This window comes from Leopardus geoffroyi, chromosome B4 (assembly GCF_018350155.1).
Source record: "Leopardus geoffroyi isolate Oge1 chromosome B4, O.geoffroyi_Oge1_pat1.0, whole genome shotgun sequence".
NCBI classification, from domain to species: domain Eukaryota; kingdom Metazoa; phylum Chordata; class Mammalia; order Carnivora; family Felidae; genus Leopardus; species Leopardus geoffroyi.
The window spans coordinates 125,000,009-125,012,043 of record NC_059341.1 but is presented as its reverse complement, the minus strand read 5'-3'; positions in this window follow the sequence as shown (position 1 = coordinate 125,012,043).

Below are 12,035 nucleotides of genomic sequence, written 5' to 3'. Positions count from 1 at the left end.
GAGCCCCTACTTGCTGTATGAAGCTTTCCCGAAATCTTCAGCCCACAGCGGTAGCTTCCTGCTTGGAAGACGCAAACCCCTTTCTCTGTAATTCGGTACTTCGACCCCGTCGTATAGCTGCAGAGTTGTGGTGAGCTGTGCCCTATCTCTTCGGCCACACCTTGTGAGCTCGTGAGGGTTGATTTGGGGGACCAGTTGCCACTGACCTGATGCAATGCCGGGCACACAGCAGACGACCCGCAAGCACTTGCCAATTAATTTCCTGGTGCATTAGAACGGGCTTCCACGGTGTATTTACTGCAGGCCAGACTCCGCTAAGCATACTCCATGCAGCGCCTAATGCTTGTACCAGTCACACAAGGCCAGCATGAGTAGCCCATCAGATAGATGACAGAACAGAGCCTTTGGCATTTTTTTTTTTTTTTTTTGGCCCTAGGGTGGAGTGAAAAGCTATGCCTCTCAAGAGTTGTTGATGATCGCTATGCCTCTCAAGAGTTGTTGATGATCGCTATGCCTCTCAAGAGTTGTTGATGATCGGGGCGCCTGGGTGGCGCAGTCGGTTAAGCGTCCGACTTCAGCCAGGTCACGATCTCGCGGTCCGTGAGTTCGAGCCCCGCGTCGGGCTCTGGGCTGATGGCTCGGAGCCTGGAGCCTGTTTCCGATTCTGTGTCTCCCTCTCTCTCTGCCCCTCCCCCGTTCATGCTCTGTCTCTCTCTGTCCCAAAAATAAATAAACGTTGAAAAAAAAAAAATTAAAAAAAAAAAAAAAAAAAAAAAAAAAAGAGTTGTTGATGATCGCTATGCCTCTCAAGAGTTGTTGATGACCGTCTCTCTGGAGATGAAAGGTCTCGTTATAAGCCTGTTGACCCAAAAGTATTGTGAGGTGGCAGGGCATGGAAAAGAGGAATTATCTAAGTATTCGGTGTTAGACGTGTTTCCCCCAGGAACACTCCCTCGTGTCATGTGGCCAGCCTGAAAAACGACTGTTAAATTTTTAGCCCTGAAGTGCAAAACTCCTGTCTGTCAAAGGAAAATGAACAAAGTTCAACGGGAAATTAAAAGAGGGTGAAAGGATTCTTTGGAAACAAAAAAAGAAACAAGAAAGAGTTAAACCTCATCGCTACAGGGAAAGAGCTCATGCGAACGACAACGAAGATGATGCCACCGAGACCCCAGTAGACAACGTGAACAAAAAACACGGGTGGGATTTTTCACGCATACAGAGAGGAAATATAAATGGATAATAGAATATCGGGAAATGTTCCGCCTCAACAGTTATGAAGAGAAGCAAACCAAAACAAGAGGTCACCATTTTAGTCCATCAAATGAGCAAGGACGTGTGATAAATGATACATCTCCCTTGATCCTGGGAAGGGTGGCGTGAGAAGGGGGTACACTCACATCTCTGGCAGAAGCAACCGGAATGACCCCTTTGGAAGTACACGTGCCCAGCAACGGGGCTGAGGCACCAAGCGTGGTCACTGGGAGAGTGCGCTCCAGCGTCAGGCAGACCTAGACCTGCTGTCGACAAGTCACGTAACTTCTTCGAGCCTTAGTTTCCTCATCCGTAAAATGGGGACGGTAATACGTATTTTTTTGAATTGTGGTGAGGCCTACGCAGATCTAAGTCTGACCAATCACGGGCACCCACGGCCGCATGTCGAACCAAGAGCTTCTGATGCAGAAAAGCAGGGGCAGCAGCAGATCTGTTCCAGGGAGAGCACGGCAAAATCCTGTCGCGGTGGCAGTGGGGGCCCCTCCGGACCGACTGTGTACTGGGATTTGGGCCATGTTCCGCCTCCTTTCTTCCTGTGATTTTTTTTAGCTATTTCCCAGCCCTCTTAGCCTCTCTCTGAGTTACCCATCAATCTTTCAATAAAGTCCTTCTCCACCCAAGTCATGGTTGGTTTCCGTTGTCTGCCACGAAGAACTCTGAATACACCGATTACAAAGTATGGACGGAGACGGCTGTGCCACCAACATCATGGGGGAGCCGGCCTGTGCCCCCTTCCTGCCAGGCAATCGGGTAAAATGGTGCCCAAAGCCAGTCACCCTGGGTTTTCTAGATACACCGTGACCGGCACGGCCAAATCTGATGGGAGCTGAGATAGGAGGTGGATGCGGAGTCACGTGCGTGCACAAATCCCAGCTCGCCTCTAACCGCCGTGTAACTGCTGTGGACGGATTGTGTCCTCCCAAATTCTCATGCAGAAGCGTAATGCCCAATGTGCCTATGTTTGGAGACAAGGCCTTTCAAAGGTGATTAAAGGGGGCGCCTGGATGGCTCAGTCCGTTTGATGATGGCTTGGTCAATCAGTGAGCCTTGAAGGCTCACTCTTGATTTTGGCTCAGGGCATGATGCCAGGGTCATGGGATCGAGTCCCAAGTTGGGCTCTGCACTGGGCACAGAGCCTGCTTAAGATTCTCTCTCCCACCGTCTCTGCCCCTCCCCTGCTCCTGCCCACACACACTCTCTCTCTCTCTCTGTGTCTCAAAAACAAAAGGGGGGGCAGTTATCAAGGTTAAATGAAAGTATAAGGGGGCACTCAGCTGGCTCAGTCAGAGGAGCATGAAACTCTTGATCTTGGGGTTGTGAGTTCGAGCCCCACACTGGGTGGAGAGATTACTAAAAATAAATAAATAAGTAAAAACTTAAAAAAAAAAAAAAAAAAGACATCGTAAAGGTGTAGCCTGACCCCAGGGCCCAGTCTCTCTGCATACAAGCCAAGGAGACAGACCTCCTAGAAATCAACCCTGCCAGAACCTCAGTCTTGGACTTCTGGTCTCCAAAACTGTGGGAAACTCAATGTCTATTATATTATTTAAGCCACTGAGTCTGTTTGTTACAGCAGCCCAGGCAGACTAATAATACAGTGGCTGTGGGTGAGTCCCTTCGGAGAGGGTGCTTGTCACATTTCTAGACACCCAGCATCTTTGAGCACTCCACATTGCAGATCCCTCCTACTCCGGGTAGGAGCCGGAACGGAACGTATGCTCCACTCCCAGCATGCCTTGCAGCTAAAATACAGCAAGTGACCTTGCTCAACCCATCAGACACAGGCGCTGTGTGGCAAGGGCAGAGCCACAGGGGTCTGGCTCCTTTAGAGGAGCTGCGAGTTCACAGGATTCGGTCCCACATTCATCCACGTGAACCTTGGAGCCTGAGCCAAGTGACAGGGTATTCATCTTCTGCGGCACCCAAAACCCGTGACCACACACTTGGTGGCCTAAAACAACAGCGATTTATTCTCTCACAGTTTTGGAGTCCAACAGCTCAACATCAGGGTGTCAGCAAGGCCACCTGCTTCTGAACATACCAGAATAGTTGCCTTCAACTGAAAACTCTGATTGACACATACTTGACTTTCCAGCCTCCGTTTTCCAACTGGAAAACGCAAAGAATAATGCATATTTCTATGTGAAAGAAGCCAATCTGAAAAGGCTACACGCTGTATGATTCCAACAACATGGCATTCTGGAAAAGACAAACCGATGGAGGCAGTAAAATGATCAATGGTTGCCAAGGCTTAGCACGGAAGAAGGGATGAACAGGCGGAGCCCAGAGGATTTTTAGGGCAGTGACAATGCTCTGTGTGGTACTACGATGATGGGGATATATGTCATTATACATTTGTCCAAACCCATAGGATGTATACCACCATGAGTGACCTGAATGTAAACTATGGATTTGGGTGATCATGATGTGGCACTTGTAGCTTCATCAACCGTAGTAAATGTCCCACTTGGCTGGGGAATGAGGGTCATGGGGAGGCTGTGAGGCATGTGAGGGCAGGGGCATATGGGAAATCTCTGCATCCCCCCTCAATATTGTTGCGAACTTTAAACTGCTCTAAAAAAATTAGGTCTAGGGGCGCCTAGGTGGCTCAGTCGGTTAAGCGTCCGACTTCGGCTCAGGTCATGATCTCACGGTCCGTGAGTTCGAGCCCCGCGTTGGGCTCTGTGCTGACAGCTCGGAGCCTGGAGCCTGTTTTGGATTCTGTGTCTCCCTCTCTCTCTGCCCCTTCCCTGTTCATGCTCTGCCTCTCTCTGTCTCAAAAATAAATAAATGTTAAAAAAAATTTATAAGAAAATTAAGTCCTCATTTTATGTATTTTTTAACGTTTATTTATTTTTGAGGGGGAGGGGGAGAGGCAGAGACAGACAAGGAGGCACAGAATCCAAAGCAGGCTCCAGGCTCTGCGCTGACAGCATGGGCTTGAACCCACGAACTGTGAGATCATGACCTGCGCCGAAGTCGGACGCTTAACCGACTGAGCCACCCAGGTGCCCCAGTAAAGTCTTCATTTTAAAAGGACATCTTTAAATTATAGAAAAAGATTATGATTTAAAAAACATACAAAGATTGGACAAGTACACTTTAAGATTCCTTCTTGTCCTGACTCTGGAGTGACTCTAGGATCATCAGATGAGCTGGGTTCACGTAGATGTGTTAGGCGAGTGCCACCAATATTAGGAACTCAAACAGAGATCCTTTTTTTTTTTAATGCTTATCTATTAATTTTAAGAGTGAAAGAGTGGGGTGGGGGAGAAGGAGGGAGTGAGAGAGAGAGAGACAGAGAGAGAATCCCAAGCAGGCTCCATGCTGTCAGTGCAGAGCCCGATGCGGGGCTTGATCTCACAACTGCAAGATGAGGACCTGAGCAGATATCAGGAGTTGGACATTTGGGGTGCCTGAGCAGCTCGGTCAGTTAAGCATCTGAGTACGGCTTAGGTCATGATCTCGCAGTCTGTGAGTTCAAGCCCCACATCAGGCTCTGTGCTGACAGCTCAGAGCCTGGAGCCTGCTTTGGATTCTGTGTCTCCCTGTCTCTCTCTGTCCCTCCCCCCACTCTCAAAAATAAATAAACATTAAATTTTTTTTTTTTTTTAAAGCAGGTGGAATGATGAGTGCTGGTAAACAACAACAACCTTGGAACACAAACCTTACTCTGTGGAGTCAAATTGTTAATACTCAAGATGTTAAATAATCTCGTTATGATCACGATAAACCCAGGGCTCCGAAAACAAAATTGAGAATGCGAATCATCGAGGGAGAGCAGCAAGGACTAATTACACACAGCAGGGTGTGGATTTTCAGAGCCACAAAAGTGGGAGGGGAGGGCACTCACCGGAGAGCCTTTGAGAAAGCACGCTTCAGAAAGCACGTGGTACCGGGAGTCAGAGGCGGGAGTTCTGATCCCCACTCTGCCGCCAGCTGCCCATGTGGCTCGAAGCTCGTCATTCCCCTTTCCTGGGTCTCAATAGCCACGTGCAATCAAAGCTCAGAAAAGCAATGTACCAACAGACAAGCGTTAGGATCCGTTATGTGAAAGGACTCCTATTTTCTCCTGGGTTTTAATTACACAGTCAGTGCCATTTGGACAAGAACATGCCTCCTCTTGAGTAGTACTAGATAATACTCACTAGCATCAGACTTCAACCAAATCAGTCATCAAATAATACCACTTAGGTGACTCCTAACCAAGCAACTGTATTAGTCAGGAACGTCTGGGCTCAGAAATCTGACTCTCTGCCCTGAACAAAAAAGGACTTTTAGTAGAGCCTGTAACTGGAATCTTTGAGGGGCAAAGCTGGCTTCAGGCGTGACTGGACTTGAGGTTTCAAGCCATGCCTTAAGGACAATGACTCTTGTCTGCATCACCTCCAGAGGCTCTCGGAAGAATCTATTTTCTTGTCTGTTTAGCTTCCTCTGGAAGCCACCAGCATTCCTTAGCTGGTGGTCCCATCCTCCATTTTCAAGGTCATAGCATAGCATCTCCCAGTCTCTGTCTCTCCGTGTCTCTGAAACCCTCCTGTCTCCCTCTTTTCAAGACCTCTGTGATTATAAGGGCACCTGGGTGGCTCAGTCGGTTAAGCGTCTGACTTCAGCTCAGGTTATGATCTCACAGTTCATGGGTTCGAGCCCCACTTCGGGCTCTGGGGCTCTGTGCTGACAGCTCAGAGCCTGGAGACTGCTTTGGATCCTGTGTCTCCCTCTCTCTCTGCCCCTCCCCTGCTCACACTCTGTCTCTCTCTCTCAAAAATAAATAAACATTAAAAAAAAAAATTTTAAGACCTCTGTGATTACATAGGGTGCACCCAGATAATCAGAATCATCTCCCTATCTCATGACTTAGTCATGTCTGCAAAGTTCTTTTTGCCATATAAGGCAACATATTTACAGGTTCCGTAGATTAAGATGTGGATATCTTTGGGTTATTAATCAGCCATGACTCAGCCCATCCCACTGAATGAGAAAGAAAATATTTTTTTTTCAACGTTTATTTATTTTTGGGGGACAGAGAGAGACAGAGCATGAACGGGGGAGGGGGAGAGAGAGAGGGAGACACAGAATCGGAAACAGGCTCCAGGCTCTGAGCCATCAGCCCAGAGCCTGACGCGGGGCTCGAACTCACGGACCGCGAGATCGTGACCTGGCTGAAGTCGGACGCCCAACCGACTGCGCCACCCAGGCGCCCCAAAAGAAAATATTTTTTTAAGCACATCTTCATCTGTCCAGAGGATACAAAAGTTAATAAAGATTTATTGCTAACAATGAATATCATACAGTAAGAATCTATTGGACATCAAGGTCTAAAGACATAAGTTTAAGTCCAAACTCTACCATTAACTAGCCCTCTTTCAGTCTCTGTCTTTTTTATCTGTACAATGAATACGCTTTTACCTCAATCACTGAGTTACTGTGACGTGCTCGTAAGAGCACATTTACATTGTAAAGCATCATATAAATGTAAGTGATCATCTCTAGAATGTGGGGGTATTAAATTTCACCCCGCTTTGAGCCATCCATGCCAAGCATAGGCCATGACACTTCTCTCCCCATGGAAGGAAAGGTCCCATCTAGATCAAAAAGGTAATTCGTCAGCTCTGAATCTTGAAGCAGCATTGGAAGCCAAGATTTGCCAAGAGAAAAAAGGACTTTCTATATTTCTTTAGCTCTGATGAACACATTAACAGCAGCCAGGCTTGGCTGCCCAGATGCCCAAGTTTATTCTGAGCATGATGTTGTGGCTTTGAAGACATGGGAAGCCACCTGTTCCCGGCTCAGTGGCCTGTGGGAAGGAGAATAGAAAAGAAGGCAGAGAAAGCAGCTCAAATGCCAGGGTCCTACCCACCTCCCACCTCCGGAGCAAGCCACGGGCGGATGGTCAGACCCAAGGGGCGTGTGGGATACTAAGCGGGAGAAGGGTCATGTCATTCTTTTCCCAGTGAGGCCACCCTCTAGCACAGGATGATAGCATTGGCGGAAAGCTGTGTCTGGCTGGGTAGGTGGCCTGCCAGGCCACTTTTAGCTTCCTGTGACCAGCTCACGACAGGCACGACTTCAGAAAGCAAATGGCCGCCGGCAGAACCTAGCACCGATTGTGATGCAGTGATCACCCATCCAGCTGTGGAGAAGACGCAAGTGAATCCAAGGCCCCTTGCAGGAAAGAGTTAACGTAGCCAGCTTGGGACTGTGCCAAGGTTGGCTGGCCTCGGGGAACTTGGATTTGGGCAGGGTTCATCACCATTCCCAGAACGGACAAGAGCGGCTCACTGTGCCCGAAATCTCGGTACAAGCGATATGGCTCATGCTGAACACCTGCCTTCCTCTGGAAGTCTGGGATTTTGGTACATGCGAGGCACAGGGTGCCTGCGGGACTGAGCCCCAGCAGAGTCCCTGGCCTCCCAGGCTCGGCCAATCTTTCCTGGTAGACAATATTTCACACGTGTTGTCAAAACTGGTTGGTAAGTGAATTAAGTGCCTCCCTGTGTGAGCACTGGGAGAAGAGTCTTGAAACTTGCACCTGGTTTCCTCCAGACCTTGCCCCATGTGCTCTCACCCTTTGCTGTGTCATAAATCACGGCCATGAATAGAGTTACATGATGAGTCCTGTGAGTCCCCCTAGGGAGTCTTCGAAGTTGGTGGGGACTCCTGAACCAGGCCCTTTTCCCTGCCTCCACGTGTCACATGACCTCTCCTCCATGCGCCCCGCTGACATCTTACAGAGAAGCAGGTGTGCAGTGAAATCTGAAAGGCTGAGCATTGACTGTTGAGCAACCCATCACTTCAAGAGGTTGTATCAATGGGGGGGCCTGGGTGGCTCAGTCAGTTTAGGGTCCAACTTCAGCTCAGGTCACGATCTCACGGTTCGTGGGTTCAAGCCCCGCGTTGGGCTCTGTGCTGAACGCTTGCTCAGAGCCTGGAGCCTGCTTTGGATTCTGTGTCTCCTTCTCTCTCTGTCCCCTCCCCCACTCATGCTCGGTCTATCAAAAATAAATATATGTAAAAAAAAATTTTTTTTTACAAAGAGGTTGTATCAATTATTTAGGGAACCAAATTTTGATTTCTCCCCTTCTCACCATTCATTCCATTTCCTCTGTATGCTTAGGTGGACAAGGCCACGTTATTATTATTGGAAACCCCCCCCCCCCCCCCGTCCTCACCAGACCCATGCATCATCCCTCCTATCCACTCAGCGGGGGACTCGGCCATCACCTGACAACCTGGTGCCCCCCCACATCCGCCCACTCCCCCCCACATCTGCCTGGCTCCTGCAGCTCCCCAGCACCGACCCCGTGCTCACATCCAGCTCCTCTCAACACCAGCCCTATCGCTTCCAAAAATATCTATGTGCACACACACACACGCGCGCGCGCGCGCTTCTTAACGCATATACTTGTTTAACATATGTATATGCTTGGTGGCCTCAGTTTCCTTACCCGTCAAATGAGAGTTGGAATGATAGAATATCTGGTTTCTCGATCCCCGCTCAGTAAACTTGCACAATCACCTGTGAGTGTGTCTGTGTAGTTCAGGTTGCTGTTACAAAAATACCATCGCCTGGGCGGCTTACACGCCAGACATTTGTTTCTCGCAGTTCTGGAGGCTGGCTGTGAGGGAATGAGAGCCTACCTCCTGGGTGCAGACGGCCACCCTCTTGCTGTATCCCCACATGGCAGAGACATGGGAAGCGAGCTGCCTCTGGTGTCTTCTTCTAGGGGCACGATCCCATCATGGGGGCCCACCCTCCTGACCCGATTACTGCCCAGAGGCCCCGCCTCCAAATGCCATCATATTGGGGGTTAGGTCTGGGGGACCTAATCATTCAGTTCACAGCACATACATTATATTCCTCAATAGATTTAGGAATTTTTGAATTAAGCTTCCTTTTAAATTCATTATCCTTAACAAAACCTCATAAATCCTCATGATGAAATTATACTTATATACGGATTCATTAAATATTCCCAGGTTTGGGGGCGCCTGGGGTGACTCAGTTGCTTAAGCATCTGGCTTTGGCTCAGGTCATGACCTCCCAGTTTGTGGGTTCGAGCCCCGCGTCGGGCTCTGTGCTGACAGCTCGGAGCCTGGAGCCTGCTTCGGATTCTGTGTCTCCCTCTCTCTCTGCCCCTCCCCTGCTTTCACTGTCTCTCTCTCTCTCTCTTAAAAATAAATAAACATTAAAAAATTTTTTTAATTATTAAAAGAGTTCCCAGTTTCGGCTCGACCATGGAAAGTAAAGTTTGTGTTTGTCCATTTGTGTCTAGGTGAGTCAAAAGTGAATACCTTCAGCACTGAAAGTTTTGTAAGTGGGAAAAAATTCCCTGAAACCCAATGCCATTCCATAAGTCAGTGCCTGGGAAACATTGGCCCACAAGACCCCAGGAGTCCCTGCCAGCCCCAGTGTGCTATGATTTCTCACATGGAACTCACTCCAGGCAGATGTCTGGATCAGAAAGTTCTTTTCCACCGCTATAATTACATGTTTCTCAGATTGTATGAATCCTTCTGTAACCCTCTCACTTTTACCTTCCTTTTTAATTTTTATTTTTTTTAATCTTAGAGAAAAAGAGCATGCAAGCAGGGGGGTGGGGAAGCAGGGCTGAGGGAGAGAGAGAGAAAGAGAGAGAGAGACAGAAAGAGAGAGAGAGAGAGAGAGAATATCTTAAGCAGCCTCCACACTTAGTGGAGCCCAACACAGGGCTCGATCCCATGACCCTGGGATCATGATCTGAGCCGAAATCAAGAGTTGGAAGCCCAAACAACGGAGCTACCCAGGTGCCCCGTTACTTTCCTTTTTTAAAATAAAGTTTTAAGTTCTTCTTTCTTACTTTAGGGAAGAAGATGTAAGAAGGAAGGAAATGCCTGAGGAAAAAACCCAAACTACCAGAATTTGGATAAACAAAACAGGTAAAAGAAGAAAAAGTGACAGAAACTTGGCCTTTCAGAAACAGTTTACAAACCTTTTTGCAACGGCAGGTTTGTCCAGTACGTGTATAATGGAATTTGATTTACCAAAATTCAATTCTTTTTTAAATTTTTTTTATGTTTATTTTTATTTTTGAGACACACACACACACACACACACACACACAGAGTGTGAGCGGGGGAGGGGCGAAGAGAGAAGGAGACACAGAATCCATAGCTGTTAGCACAGAGCCCAACACAGGGCTCGAACTCATGAACCTCGAGATCATGACCTGAGCCGAAGGCAAAGCTTAACCGACTGAGCCACCCAGGCACCCCGCCCAAATTCAATTCTTATCCGAGAATCTCCAGTATAAAGTGAAGCTTACCGATAACAGCAAAGGCAAAGTCATCCCCACCCCCCAACCCCCGGCCCCAGAAAACTCAATGCTGCTGGTGACTTTCTGTGTGCCTCTGGAGAAGTCGCACCCCTGTTCTGATGCCTTCCGAATTTATGCCTTCGGCCCTGCCTCCCACTCAAGCCCTGAGCTTTAAACCGAGATATCCAGCTGCTTGTTCGTCTATAGCTCCTTGTGGATGTATAATATGCATCTCAGTTTGGGCACAGACAAAAGAGAACTCTTGAATTGCACCCAATCTTGTTGGTTTGTTTTCCCTAGACTTGACCATCTCCTTAAATGGCAACATCTACCCAATTACTCAAGCCAAAAACATAGGAGGAGAAAGGTGGTCTAGACTTGCTACCAAGGCTCCACTCATGAAGTCCTCAACGATACAAGCTCCTTACGTCATTGCCACACCATCCCTGGGTGTGGGCTACCTCTTCATGGTACAATATGGCAGCTAGGCTGCCAGCCATTGCATCAGGGATCCGCACAGCAAAATAGAAGGAGGCATGGAAAAGAAGCAAATGGCACACACTAGCTATCTTTTAAGGAAGGTAATTTCGCTAACATCTCACTGGCAGAACTTTTAGTCACATGACCGTACCTGACTTCAAGAAAGGCTGGGAAAGGCAGTCTTTTCTCAGATAGCCATGTGCCCCGCTAAATGTGGGAGGTTTCATTGCTGTGGAAGAAGGATAGGCTGCATACTGGGGGTACTGGGAAGTCAGCAGTTCCTGCCATATATGGTTTCTGAAACCTACATGACTGAGCCCCTGCCTACTACTTGACCTCATCTCCTCGACCTTGCTTTAACACAACGTGGCCACCCTGGCCTTTTTGGATGCCATTGGACATACCAAACTCGTTCCTGCCTTGGAGCCTTTGGCTTGCTGCTCCGTCCCCCTGGGATGCGGTCCCCCAGATACGCATACGGCCAGTCTCAGCTCGAATGTCAGTTCCTAACCGGGGCCTTCCCTGACCGCCCTTTGTAAAGTAGCATTTCCCCACCGGCCAGCCTCAATCACATAACTGTGTTATTTTCTACAAAGCACTCGTCACTCTCTGAAAATACCTGTCACTTGTTCCGTTTTGTTTTAGTTCAGGTTTGTTCCTCCCAACACAGGAGCATACGCTCCATCAGGACAAGGGTTTCGACTGCCTTGTTTCGACTTAGTCATCCACACTGACGCAGAGTAGGCGCTCAATAAATATTTGTTACATAAATGAATGAATTTAACGATCCAATTGCCATCAATACCGCCCGAGCTTCCCACACAGACAGGCTGCTGCCTGGGGAGTTGTTTGCTGCCACGTCGGGGAAGCATGCATTCATGTTTCTTGAGGAAGTCTTCATCAAGAGAAAGAGAACAGAGGTGCCTGGGGGGCTCAGTCGGTTAAGCGCCCGACTTCAGCTCCGGTCACGATCTTGCGGTTCGT